The sequence below is a fragment of the Haemaphysalis longicornis genome, unplaced genomic scaffold, assembly GCF_048455015.1.
Source record: "Haemaphysalis longicornis isolate Haplotype H1 unplaced genomic scaffold, Haemaphysalis longicornis Haplotype H1 scaffold_7, whole genome shotgun sequence".
In the NCBI taxonomy this organism is placed as follows: Eukaryota; Metazoa; Arthropoda; class Arachnida; order Ixodida; family Ixodidae; genus Haemaphysalis; species Haemaphysalis longicornis.
Window position 1 is genome coordinate 108,068,751 of NW_027526422.1, and position 15,323 is coordinate 108,084,073.

Below are 15,323 nucleotides of genomic sequence, written 5' to 3' on the forward strand. Positions count from 1 at the left end.
GGACTTGTAATTCGATATTATTCCGACATTGGCGAATTCATGGTATTTTGTTAATTTAAAAGTGGCATTATGGGTAAGGATTTGTAGAAAACCGTAGATCGTGAACCTGTGCATTGCTGGGTGATGACAGGTCGGATAAGTTAGGAGTGTTCCTCATGGCTGCAACAATATAACGGGAAGAGTAGTTTAAGAATATCGGTCCGTGAAGGTTGTTATAGCGCATTTGCAGCGATCTGCTGGCCACTTGTCACAAAGCATGTAGCAATTGAAATAGTCGTATGGCGAAGACACGCACGCAGCAAACGCCTGTTATGGCTGGAGTACCATATCTAGGAATCGTTTGCATATATTGGAATCTCAACAAAACCTGCAGACACTTCACATTCAAATAATGGAGAATTGTAAACATCAAGCTCAATAGGCCACCCTGAGGCACACCGCGGGTCACGTCGTACGTGAATGTCTTACCATCTGTCGCGGATATGCATATGCATCTTCAATCAGACGTCCATACCATATCCTACAATGACTGCGGGATTTTTTGCCATGCGAATAGCTCCGCGAAGCACACAGCCATACGCCGATTTGATGTCAAGGAAAAATTCGATGGTACCCTGTCATCGAGTTTTGTCATAACATCAGTCACAGAAGCAAAACCATTACCAACACTACTTCAGCCCTCGCGGAAGCGAGCTGTGTTCCTGAACACCAGCTGATTCAAGGCAGAAGGGTGGCAGAAAATCTCCATTAGCTCACCAATGTAGCTACAGAGAGCCAAAGGGTGCTACGATTATGTAGGTCTAGATGCTTGGCCACGTTTTAAACTGGTACATGTACGTGCCCCAAATGTCCTGTGTCTGTGAATTATTGCATTGTACCTTCAATAGATGAATTAAGTCGTCGCAGATCAGCGAGGAACCAATGGAACCGAATAATGACTCCGAAGCACTCCCGCCAAAATATGCTTTTATTTTCGAGTATAAACTAAGCGTGTCAGGGGCGGCAGAAAGCTTGTTGGGCTGATGGTATCAAGAAGTTTCCGAGATTAATTGGTAGCAGTTAGCATAGAACCGCCATAATTGGAGATCTATGGGAGAGGCCTTTAGCCATGCAGTGGGCGTAGACCGGCTGATGAAGATGGTGATAAACTATTGAAATAATATGATATATTGAAGAACTGGCGTTTTGTATACAAAACACCCCAAAAAGTGCATGGATGAAAGATGGAAGGTTTTAGCCATACCTCTTTAAATCCCCGTGAATGTAGTGGATTATTTTCCCTTGCATACAAACTTGCGCTCAAATTCAGTAAAACGTCTGAAGTGGCTAATCGTAGTTCACAGTTATGTGGTTCGGTTAAAATAGACGCAGTTCGCCAGACAATGAGCAGCAACAGGGGACGCAAGTACGCGGAAACCATCAGCTTTGTTTTCTTGTAAAAAATTCGCTACTCAATGAAATGCAATATTCTAAGAAAGTTCTTCCTCGTAAGCACGTAACGCCAAGGGATTGATGAAGTTCCTACTAATGCTTTTGTATATTACTTGATACGCAAAAAGTCAGGATTTTAGGGTAACAAGATCTTAACTAATATAAATCCACCAAATTTAAAATGACCATACTTAACTAATCTATTTTTGGGTATATTCAGCTATATAAAGTTAAAATAAATCTCTCTCCGGTTTTAACTCCCTGTAATTAGCTCTTCAAAACCCGTCACCTCGTGTCACTTCAAACTTTTACGTTAAAGATTTTCAGGTGGTCAAAATTAATCGGCACCACTCCACTACGGCGCCCCTGATCGCCTGTGTAGCGTCGGTGCGTTAAACCTCAAAATCAATCACTTGAAATTTTGGCCTACGTTTGAAAAAACGCCTAAACACCTCCAAATCAAAGCGGACTCCGGCAGACAGTTTGGTTCTTAATGAAGAACTTAGTTTTGGTCACAACTGTTGATACATAAGTTTGTCGCGTTGCACGGGCAAAAACATCTGACGGTGTTTGCCGAGGGTGGACAGAGGGTGGAGCACACTCGTTCCCATGAGTGCCCAAATAGAAACGTGCACAGGCAACCCTCGGCCTCTTACGACACAAATTGAAAAAAAAAAATCCCCTCTCATGTTAAACTTCTTGCATATAATAGGCTAATCAGGCCTCGTCTAGAATACGCGTGTATCGTTTTGGGACACACACTAAAAACACATCAACAAACTTGAACAAATTCGAAGGCTGGCCGTCCGGTTCATCTAAAATTGTTATCGCCGGCGCCACACGCCAACCAGCTTGATGGAAACAAACATCGTGACGTTACAAAGCCGCAGAAAAATAACAAGATTAAAATTTCCTTATCAACTCTGGAACCGTAAACTTGTGCTTGACCCCGCACCTTATCTGAATCTTTTGCCCCACGGACCCACGAGAAACTATCACCCTCTGAAATTTACCTCTATTTTTGCACGCACAATCAAATTCAGAGATTTTTTCTTCCCCCGTATCATAAGTGATTGGAATGCCTTGCCAGCCGAAGCCTTCTTAGCAAATGATAATTCCTCAGTTTATTAACCAACTCATCAATAAAATGTAATGCTGCCAACATCACGTGCTGTGTTTTGTATAGCCAGCTGTGCATGATTTGTGTTACTTTGTTCGGTGATTGCTTCTTTGCGTGGCTTTTTATTTTACTGCCTGTTCCCTAAATCCTTATGAGCGATATATGTATATGAAATATGGACTGATACGGCCGTTCTTTTTGTGTTGTGTTTCCTTCGACTGTTCATTGCTTAATTTTTCTTGCTTTAAATTTTTTTTTTCTGATAGTCCCTCTTTTTCTTGTTTACTACTGGTTTACCTCATTGGTGAATGAGCACCTCACTCCTGCTTGGGCCGCCCAAGGTCTGCAGTATTGTATAAATAATAAAATAAATAAACGCTTATCACGGGTTTGTTTCTGACCCTTCATTTTTCTAGTGTTTCCAATTATCAATATTACCGAAAGTTCGCAGTGTTCAGGCAATTGACGTCAAAGCGCACGGTTGTAAAGAGGTAATCACGTGGTACAGGAATGCTCCTTGAGAACAGCGCTAATAAACAGGAACGTTTGGTTTATTTTGCTGAAATTGTCCACTCGTATGACACGAATCGCAACCGAGCGACACTGCCACTGGAACATGACTCGCTGCAGGATTCTAGCTTTCATGTTTCAGTTTCTCTGTTCAACGCTAGTTATCGCGCTAGCAATGGCCATACGCCACTCCTTTCTCAAAGGCTTTCACTGCAGCGAAATACGTAAGCACTTGTAAATTGTCTGAACGAAAGTGAATCTAAGAAAGGCTGATGAATGATGTTGCTGCGCGCACTTTTACATGATCATTTTTATTAAGCGGAGACACTTCAGTTGGAGGTTGGCCGTGGCGACTTTCTCTGTAAATAACTGCTCCATCCGAAAGACTAACTTCCCTATAAGCTATAGGGGCTTTTGTAGGGCATCTGGGATGGGAGGAATCTGCGATGGCTTGCCTTTTGTGTCTCTTCAGGTGAAGCTATATGGAGAATGCATAGCCTTAGTCCTTGAAGGCTCTCTTGAACTCAATTTATGTTTTATGAAAGAGGCACAAAAGGCATGCCATCACAAATGTTCTGACCGTTCGTTTTTCAATAGCGTAATCCTCAGTTTCTTCCTTTTAGTTCCGAATTTTTCTTACCTACCGCAATAAACAAAGCTGCTTACTTTCAAAGTGTTGTATGCATAGCACGAAATCCGGAGCACTGCTCCAGGATATCGGTACTTTTCCATAGATCGCGCTTTCACTCCGTCTGTACACCTCAAGAGTCTGTTGTTCTTGATAACGGGTCAGGCGATAAAAACCAGACACAAAGACAGGTGTGATAACTGTTTGCTTTGCGCGCTTTCGATTGTGCACCGGGGAGTGTTAGTATGCCCCACGTGCCTTCCGCTTTCAGCAAACACTGTCAGATGCTTTCGCCGTGATAAGTGTGACAAGACACCACTTGTGCTACCTTTATTAAATGGCACGGCAAAATTGCTTGAAACCGAGGCTCTTACAACGTGTTATCTCCCTTTATCCTTCATTGTGGCTTGTGGAATATTGCTTCAGTACGACAATCAGGCCCAGTGAGTCGGTTGGATGCTGATACGACGGTTATCTTCGCTTTTGAGCAGCAGAAATGTTGCCATAGAAAAAAATGGCGGTGTGCTTAAAATCATCGCGTGGTAATGTAGCCACGTTTACTCACGTGCTGAGAGAGAGAGAGAGAGAGAGAGAGAGAGAGAGAGAGAGAGAGAGAGAGAGAGAGAGAGAGAGAGAGAGAGAGAGAGACGTGTTATTGAGCCTTCAAAGGCCGGTTAAAGATTTGTCGTGACGGATGTGCCGGTGACCGCAGCGCCCTTCGCTGTGGCTACCCGCTGGATAATCACGTCAGACCTGCCCGGTGCCTCAGCCCAGTGCCCATCGTCCAGTAATAGGGCTTCAAAGCGCGTAGTCCATATTTAAAAGTGGTACGAGAGAAACGGTGTTTTGTAAGACACGTGATTACAAACCACTTTAGGTCCGTATGGAGCCCATAAAAGCAACTATGTTATTAAATGAATAAAAACGACACAGGCGACAATAATATTCCGCCTCCGGAAGACTTCAGCACGAGCACCATTGTGACTTTATAAGTTTATTCTCATCTCTTCGCCACTGTGTCTAAAGCTTGGGGCAGTTGGTTACGTCAGGAAACGTTTTATGGGATGCCCAGATCTTCATGCGATGGAGCCGTCAGCTTCAGTTAAAGAACTGACAAGGAGGGCCGCCCCGCATTCTTTTTTTGGAGACGTACAGAAGATCCCAACCGGACAGTGCATACCGAAAGCGAAATGTCTTATTACTCGTCCCCTATTTTTCAAATAACACAAATGTCCTGACCATTGGTCACAAAAGTTCAAATAGGTCCACAAAAACACCAACAAAATCCTAAGCTTTCACAAAAGCGTGAACATGGTTTGGATGCTGGGAAATACGGAAAAGAGCAAAATTCTTCTTAGTTCGTGCGGGTCGAGCGAAGGTGGACAGTTTTAAGTTACGCCGGACACTTGAATATCGGATTTATTATTCAAGGTTTCGCGAACAGCCTATATAAGGAAGGTGAAGGTACAGAATAGATTAGGGTCTACAATGTTCAATCGTTCTTCTTACGGGGAGCGCTGGTTTACAGAGGGTGAAGAGATCCTTGCTATTGGAAAACACATACGTGAACTTCTTACTCCGGCCTTTCTCGGCGCTAAAGACATCAGCTTTATCTGGACCTTTTTCGAACACCCCGTGATGACCAGTCTACAAGCTCACTGTGCGGGTACCTTGTCTGCGGGAAGTTGCGTCGAACAGGAGATTATCTCTAAACAAGAAGCATCTGAAGCATCTTAAATCTACCATTTAAAGATAAAGCATCACTTAACAAAAAAGAAAAAGACGGTTAGATCAGAGTGCCGCCAAGGTAACTGCGATGGAGTCGTACAAACGGCAGACTCAAGCATCCTTTGTTAAGCTTGATGAAAAATAAAGCCTCAACAAATATGGAATCTCAATCTGTCTAAAGTGAGTACTTCTTAATGATATCAATCCTTTTTATTTCCAAGCGGAAACGTCAACTCGTGTTTTTTATATTGAAAAACTAAGCCTCACCACAAAAATGTAGTTCAAAATTCAGATTCGCAGACTCACCTTACCTTCCACTGACGTGAGTATGGTGTATGCGCTGGGCGAAGTCATATAAGGTTCCTCACGGATTCCAGGGCAATAGCGCTCGCGATCGATGATAATGCTCCCTATGTTTCAAAGGCCCCCTTTTCTGCCATTTTCGTTGCGTTAAACATAAAAGGCTCACGGATATTTATTGCAGGCAAAGTGTGATTGAAGTGCATCGTGCTGACGCCACTTCTAGAAATTTCATTTTGGTTTCGGCATGTGACGGCCGCTCAGTGGCTGAGGTGAAGCACGAGCTTTCTAATTTAATTCCCGGCCGGCACTGCCGTTTTCACGACGGAGGCACGAAACAAAAATCCTCTTGGTCGACTTTTGTCGCACGTCAAACATCCCCCTGTGGGTCCAAGGTGTTCCGAAGCGCTCTATTACAGCGGGCCTTATAGCGCAGGTGTGACCTCGCTGCTTGCAAAACCCAAACTGAAACTGAATTTGTTGTTTCCTCTGTTGGAACTCACGTGGCGTGCCCACGTGCTCACAAGTACGGCAGTCACGTGCTGCGCTCGCTAAGTAGTATTCGCACCTATGCGTATCTTGGACTCAGGGCGGCTCTCTAATGCTTCAAGCCAAGCCCATCCCAAGCCCAAAGTGAAAGTCAGCTAAGTTTAGTCTTAATGGTTGTGTGTGAATTATGCAGTGAAGTATGGTGTGATCAGTTACGGTACTTTTCAAGGCATCAGGGTCTTTTTGCTCACAGACCGCCCACGAGTTGCCCTGCGCCGAATTGAGAGGCAGCGGTATGCTCCCTAGTGATTCTACCAGTTGCGACGCATGAATTATTTTCTTTGTTTCTGAGGGAGTTACCGGAGCTTGGGAAGCTTACGTAAAACCTAGCAGAATGGTTGAGTAAGCGTTGCACTCAAAAGTATTGTCTGTCAATGCTTCTTGGACTTGGAATTCTGCCCACTTCAAGATAGAATAATGAAGTACAATATTCCGCCATGACTATTGCCCGCTGTCTTCATTCTCGGCGTTTTGCTTAACTCGCTTCACCATGCTTCATACACCCGCGACGCTCCTCTTTGAGGTTAGGGCATTCACATTCACAGGTAAAATTTGCAGTCATTTCACTAAAGTGTATGCGAAAAATAATGGTAGATCAATAGAAGCCCCGCTTGGATGTGCCCTCTAGCAGACGAGGTGCCTGGAATGCTCTCTTTTCGACCGCCACAGACAAACTATTCAGGATGCTGCCTATCAATCCGTATTCTTTTTCATGCGGCATTGCTTTGAACGGTTTCACAGTGCGACAGAAACGCGTTGCGTAGTTGGGCGATTTCTCGGCTGCTGCCGTCGCCTGATGAGACCTAAATCGCTGGCCGATTTATTTTTCGACAGCGTACGCCCTTGGAATTTATTGATATATTTATCGTTTGGTTCATTGAATACACGTTTGCGTAGTGCGATCTTTAATTTTATTCGGCGTTTTACAAAGCATTGTAAAATACAGTTGCGCTGGTTTGTGCTACACTGCAGCTGTGTAGCACAGTGCTGTGCTTCAAACAACTCTATATTGATTTTCCGATGGAGGCGGAAGAAGAAATTCCTTGATAGAGTGGTCAGCTCATTCGAGGATTCCTTGAGACCGTACAGCTTCTTGGACTCTCTTCACAAGCAAACAATGGCATTCGCCCATCATTGGCAAGCCTCATATACAGACCCACGACGCGAACTGAAAATTCGTGAAGAACGAAAGTTAAAGTGGGCCTACCAGATGCCTCAGGCTCTTGCGAGGCAAGCCCACTTTTTTCGTTATTATTCTGTTTTGTATTATTTAGATAATAATTTATTCAAAATTCATTTATTCGTGTAATATATTATTTGTTTTATTTATTTCTTCTTGTTTTAACTATTTATATCGATGGGATAGGTGTCCTAAGTCACAAACAAATAACAAATGACTATAGCGCGGAATGGTCCTACGTATTGTGCTAGAATTATGACATTATATATGGCTTAAACTGTATGTGTTCTGATTCGTTAATGAGCATCGTTAAATTATGTTATCGTGGTATTTACTTTTTTCCCACAAGTACTTACCAGTTATCATCTAGAAACAAGCAAACTGCTGTTAGATTTTGATTATATTTGAAAATAAATTGTCGAAGCAAACACACGAGGTGCCGCAGTATTGCATTTAGGTTTTGTTAGTTCCTATTATTAGATAACGGCTATGAATGCGAGGTTACTGATGGCATTTCAGTTCACCGGGCCGTTCTTGCTGTTGTGCCCGTTCAGGTTCGACGCAGTCATTTTGTTTACTCATAATTTCTTTATTCTTCACGCGCCAACGACACTTTCATTATCAATTATTGAAGCGATTCTTTTGACGATTTTCAGTAGCTCAATGAATCTAATGATGTAAATTTCGTGGCGGTTTCTTTCTAAGAAAAATGTTGCAACCTCTTTCCAGCGATTCTCCCACCGAAAATAAAAAAAATGCTTGCCTCCCTCGTATCTCGCATCCCATACTTCACCTGTCGCGTCGTGTTGGGCAGTGCAGGCGTGCAAGAAGATACCGTGATGCACTTATAATCGCCGAATTTAAGAATGCCAAGAGCTCCGCTTTAAATAAACTCATCTTAAGGGATCTACTTTAGGGTGACATGGCGAGGTTTGCTGAAAAGTAACCCTAGAACATCTTGGAGTTCTATTTTACCCTCTTTGGCCTTTACTAATACCGCTCTAATAAACAATATCCCTTCAAGCGACTCATTGGTTATCGCCACGGACTTCGCTGAGTACTTTCAGTCAGCATTCATAACACACAACTCCAACATACCCGATTGTCCACACGAGTCACATTACTTAATTGGCGATATTACTGTACACAATTAGGGGGTTTCTAATGTAATTTTGCTCTAGGACAATGACAAATCCTGTGTTCCTAATTTCCTGATAGAACTAACAATGATTCGCTGGTTAGAGATTGTGTAGGAACCGGCCTGAACTTGACCGTACTTTCTAAAAAATACTTCTCTACGTTGACAACCTAGTTGGTATAGAAATTGGCAAAAGATTTTTGGATATTTAAATCCGGCAACGAGCAGTCACCATTGAACAATCGTCCGATTTCATTAACATTGCCAAAAGAATCAATCATGTAAACTTCTTGACGATATAATGATTAGTCAAATTAGGGATTTTCTAGAAAGTAATATCATTTTGTATGATTACCTGCATGGCTTCCGCGGTGGATTCAGCGCAATCACTCAGCGTGCCGAATTTTCTAATGACATTTCCTATTAGCTCTTGAGATGGGAAAACAAACACCGGCAATTTTCATATATTTATTTAAGCCGTTCGAAACCATTAACCAAAAAAAACTTTTCCATGAACTTTACAATACACTTAATTCCTTTGCCCTGGTTGATAGGATTGCCAGCTTTTTACGTGAGCGCTGGAAGTATGTTTCATTTAATTCGTCTGACTCGAGTGAATGGGTCTTTCGGTGTTCCCCCCGGGCACGGTACTGGGGACACCTGTGTTCTTATTGCATATAAATGATCTGCCAAAATATATAAATCCGCAAAAATCCGTCTCTATGCTGACGACTGTTATATACAGCGTAATTACAGCAATAATGACCATACTTCACTTATTGACTATTTTACACAATTTTGCAAGTAGTGCGACAGATGGCAAACTAATATAAAAACCGTGACTTTATTCATTAGTGCGCGCAGTTCTGTTTCGGTCTTTAATTGTGCGTTCAATGGCTCTTGCCCACAGCGGGTGTTTGAGCTTGTGTGCCTAGGTGTCATCTTCAATCCCACATTCTCGTGGTTTAAGCACATTGCATATACATGCAACAAAGTATTTAAAAAATTAGGCTGCCTAAATCACACATTGGCGAAGATCCACTTAAACAAATTGCCGACATATAAATCGCTCATCCAGCATATGCTAAATACGCCTTGCACCATGTGGAACCCTTATAAAATATGTGAAATTAACACGCTTGTATAAGTTCAAAAGAAATCAATCCGTTTCATTTGCCACCGCTCTGGTTGGAGCTTGTCACCATAGTCCACCTTGCCACACTACGATTACATCCCCTCTCCGAAGGCCGTGATTGCGAAGGTCTTAAACTTTTGCATATTGTTACGAATACTCCACGCTATTTATTAGAAGGAAACTAATTGTCTCCTGGTAAAGTAAACTGTACTAGAAATAGCCACAAATTTAATGTGGCACCTTTTAAACGACATACTATCCTATTTAAGTACAGCTTATTCCCCTTAACAATTGAAAAATGGAATGTAGTAGCCGCTTAAATTAGGTCATTGCCTTTAAGTACATTTTTGAGTAATTTAAATTCATCGTGCGGAGTGAATTTTTGTATAATTTCATTCAATCTTCGTTGTATTTGTAGTTACCTGCTGTGTCTTAATTTCGCGAAACATGTGCAGGTTTTAATGAGTTGGGAATTATGTCTGTATTGATCTCTGAAGAATAGTACTATTGCACTCTGAGCACATACCCACTCCTGCGGTAGCTCAATTGGGCTGTAGTATGTAGAAAAAAACACAAACATCACTTTTTTCACTTGTATATTCCTTCAATTTTATAGTTCCGTAATAATAATAACGCTTAGCGTTTCAGGAAGGGAATCCTCCCTTTTACGTTGATTTGGATTGATAACTCGAATGAGGACGGGTCTCGGGTCTGAAGTGCTGCTACACTGTGCGTAGGTGTCGTGGTACCCGAAGTGGCAGCAGGTAGCATACCACCGTTTTCTGTAACTTCACTGCCATCCCCAGCCGTCTTAAGTACAGCATCTTCTTTCGTGCCCTTAGTTACTCCAGCGGTGGCACCAGATAGGGGACCGTATGGTGTAGAGCCGTGTTCGATGATGTCATTGGGGCCCACAGTCTTCTCAGACACAGCATCCCTTTCCGTGCTGTCAGTTGGCCTAGCAACCGTTGACGTAAGAGTAGGCTGATCACCGCTTGGCCGAACGTTAGAGCTGAGACCGCTGCTGGACGTTGTGGATTGATGTTCAGGAACGTGTTCATGGAAAATCACGGTCGAAGCTGTATTTCCGTCTGGAAGCGCAGAAATACCTCCATGCCGCACCGATATGAATCCTGCGTACCTTGTGGGGGCTGTTGACGTGCCTGTTGAGGTAGGAGGTTTTTTGGATATCACTGTGACTCCGGGTGTTTCACCCCTTGCCCACATGAGGGACACGTTAGCGTGGGTGGCACTTGAGGCTTTGATGGCTGGCGTCGGCGGAGCTGTGAGATGCCTATTCATCGTTGACGAATTACCCCTGGAGCTATCTTTTGTTTGAATTGGTTCTTCAGTATGTTTCCAGTAGTAATGCGGGGTACTTCCGTGCTGCGTCGAGAGGTTCAAGCTAGGGGAATTTTGATTGTCTTCCGAAACCGTCGGATGGTTTCGGTTTGCTGTTACCTCATCGATTCGTGAGCTGGAGGATAGATTGGTGACTTTATTGTTGATGCTTGGACCAGTCCATTCGCTCACTTTTCTAAAGCCACTTGAACTTTCCGGCCAAGTTATCGGGTCTGCTATTGTTGTCGTACGAGCGCTGTGCGTAGTTTGAAATGAAGGAGCCGCTGAATGCAGGTGAGAAGAAAGTGTCGTCAAGAAAGGTTGCCTTGATGTTTGCCGGACCGCACTCCAAGTTTTGTGTCTGGTTGATCGTACTTCTGGTTTAGAATATCGTTGGTCATCACTGTGAGTAGCAGCACTTGACTTTCCGTCGTTAACAAGAACAAAATCCGGGTTGGCATACGAGTTAGACAAAGGCGTTCCCATGTGTGCGGTACTCGATGAGATATCTGCATTATTTGATTCAGCAGAGCCCGTTGAGTCCCGATTAAGTGTTGTCGGCTTACCAGTAGAGGCCTGGCTTACCCAGTTTACCGAGGCCACGGTAGTTTGCTGTTCAATTTGAGGCTTGTAGTGCCCATCCGTGCCAGGAACCGGTGCTGTAAAACTTTGTTCCGTGGTCTTTGGTTGGCTTGTGCTTTGAGTGACCTCAGGAGAAGTATCCCATCCATGTCCAGAAAAAAAATCGGTGTCTGCGAATTGTGTACTCGTCATGGTATCTTCATGGACAGGTGGCACGTCACCGTTGGGAGGCGACTTGGACGTGGTTGGACCATTCATAAATGTTGTTGGATAAGTCGGGGATGATCGAGCTTCAGAAAAAACGGTCAAATACAAATCTCTTTTCACGCATTTCCCATTCATGCAAACACGGTCGCCGTCACCGCCCTGCAAGATACAAGAGAACAGATATTTAGGAATCGTTTCCCACGAGCTCACAGTCAACACAAAAGACATGTGGTGTTGCTCATAAGGTTCACAGCAACCTTTTAGGCTAAGGTAGTGCTATTGGCGTTTTCTATGAACCGAGAAAATACAGGTTAAATGTTTATCAAAACGTTTGACATAGTGTAAGTGTCCTACATGTCCACCTTTGCATAATGAATCCTCGATAATAGTATCTTGCATATTCGCATTTCTAGTTTCTTGCGTTTGGTGTCACAGTTTCTACACGTTTTATTACCTCGATTTTCTTATCGCAGTCTTACCTTGATATATACGTAATGTAATCTGTAAGCAAGTTGTCCTTATGAATTGGTGCCGGTGTCGCTCTTTGTACTCAAGTAAGGGAAATAATTCATTGTACGCTGCAATAAAACTTGTGAGGGGGCGGGAGCCCATCGGCAGATCAGCAGCGGCATCGCGATCAAGCGGAGGGAGCCCACCGGAGATCGGAGCGGCAGGGACATCAACGGAGTATGGCGGAGTGAGATGGTGGTGTAGTCGGGTGCTGTGTGCGGGTCGACGGGACCGACGGGACTGGGTTGTTGGTGCTGCGGGAACTGTGATGCGCGAACTTGGTGGACTGTGAAGTGCTAGATCTAAATCGCTGCTGAACAATAAACCATTTCACAACAAGTGGGGGCTCGTCCGGTCGCCGGCCACCATGAATAACATCGACGGCTCGGAAGCAACGCCACCAGCGCCGTTAATTCCACCCGAATTACTACAGCAGCTACGGGACAGCACGTCGGGCACACCGATAGAACTGGAGCGCCTTGCCGCGCAAATTCGCAACTTGCTACTCGCGGCCCCGTCAGCGGACGATGCCACCGCCACCATCACGGGAGTGCCTGCGCCAGCTAGGCCTCTCAGCCACGCTGGCCACGACTCTCTGAACCTCAAAGGTGCTCCCATCGCACTCCCCAGATTCGTTGGCTATGAGGACGGACAGTCGCCAAGAGAATTCCTTGAGCGCTTCAAAGAATACTGCGACGTGTGCGGCATCCCCACGGAGAGCCGGGTGCAGCTGCTGCCAGCGGCGTTGGACGGCACGGCCAAACAATGGTGGCGCTTTGTTGGGGGATTCTCGGAATGGAGCGCGTTCACGGCGGCGTTCGAGGCCGAGTTCGCGGGTGTGGACTACAAGTCCAAACTAAAGGCTGAGCTCGACCAGCGAACGCAGCACCCTTCCGAAAATTTAAAGCGTTTCATCCACGTGATCGCGGAATACTATGACCGCATCGGCGAATCCGTCCCGGAAGCGGACAAAGTGGAGAGGGTCCGCCGACAAATGCACCCTACATTCCAGGATTTGACAGCGGGGATGACTTTCGCTAGTCTGAAGGACATGGCTGCGGCGGCAGGGCCCATCATGGAACGGGCGTGGCATCGCCTCCGCTATGCACCGCCGCCGCCAAGAAGCACGCAGGCAGCCGCTGACCTTGCGTTTGCTGGCTGTGCGCCCTGCACTAACGTGGCGGCCATGCCAAATGTCTCGACGCCGTACATGTGGTCGCTCCAGCCGACTGCAGTGATGGCCTCTGGTCAGACACCGGAGCCGCATCTTGTGCTGCCAACAGCCAGCGGACTGCAAAGCCTCCCACCACAGCAGGCACCCGGAGGAAGACCGCGTCGCCTGGCCCCGCCGGGGCCACAGGGCTACTACCACGGCGGCACACCTCCTAGGCAACCAGGACCTCCACCCCGAGGCAACCCAGGAGCAGGCGAGGTGAAATGCCACCGGTGTGGCGGATGGGGCCACATGGCCCGGGCCTGTGCGACTCGTTCGCGGTGCTTCAGCTGCAACCGCCCAGGCCACAGGCAAGCGGATTGCCCGGGAAACGGGCAGGCGTAGCTGCCCCTCCGGCAAGCAGCTACGCATCGTCCCTCCAAGTACTGGCGACAGCTGGGGGCAGAGAACCGTTGCTGGAGATTCTGGTTGGGCAAACTGCCTTTTATGCGCTGCTAGACACAGGGGCTAGTGTCAGCCTGATGAGTGCGCGGGCCTTAAGTGCTGCCAAGCTATCGGGGGCTACCATCAGGGAGGAAAAGCGCACGCTTCGCCTGGCAAAAGGATGGTCGGAGACGGCTCAAGCAGTGCGGTGCCGCATTAAGTGGGAAGGCGGTTCGAGGAAACAGCATTTTCTGTTCATGCCAGAGTTATGCCACGACGTTGTGCTTGGACGAGACTTTCTGGCAGTTGCCAACATTTCCTTGCACATGGGCTTAGGGGGCTGGACCCTGGGCATTGACCCACAGCCAGTTGTAAAGTTTGACAAACCACCACAGGCCCGACAAATTGCTACAGAGTCCATGCCCGTGGTCACTTCACGGGGCCGCAGCAGTGAAATGGATCGTGAAGACGACCTAGACCTGACAGAAGCATTCGCGGTACTGTTTGCCACACAGCAAGAGGATACTGAACTGCAAGAGTCCCACAGTGCAGCTGATGGTGACGTGGCAGATGAGGCACAACTGCAGAAGCTCCTACATGATTTTGGGCATCTGTTCACTGCACAACCAGGTTGTACAACACTAATGGTGCACAACATCGACACTGGGTCACATTCCCCCGTACGCTGCAAGCTACGCCCTGCCAATGGCCGCAAAAGAGAGATTCTTGATCAGGGTGTGGATGAATTGTTGAGCCAAGATCTCATCGAACCATGCACGGGGCCGTGGGCTAGCGCGCCTGTTCTGGTGGGCAAGAAAACAGGTGGCTACAGGGTGGCTGTTGACTACAGGGCACTAAATGCAAGAACCAAAGTGCCCGTGCACCCTATGCCCCGTACTGACTGGGTGCTCGCACAGCTAGGTCAAGCCAAGTGGTTCACGAGCCTGGACCTGTCCCAGGGATTCTTTCAGGTTCCCATTGCTCTTGAAGATCGGCCTAAGACTGCTTTTATATGCCACAAGGGCATGTTCCAGTTTAAAAGGATGCCTTTTGGCGTTGCAGGTGGTCCAGCAACATTTCAGGCCTTAATGGACAAGGTCTTGGAGGGCATTAAGCACCACTATTGTATGGCATTCCTGGATGATGTACTGGTCTACTCCAACACATTTGCAGAGCACCTCGAGCACATCTCAGAGGTGCTACGCAGGATTGAAGCAGCAAATCTTACGATCAATCCAGCTAAGGTGTCCCTCTGTAAGCAGTCACTGAAGTTCCTGGGTCACGTTATTTCTCCTGGGAACTGCCGTCCAGATCCAGACAAAGTGCAGGCTGTTTCAGACTTCCCAGAGCCCAAAACAGTCAAGGAA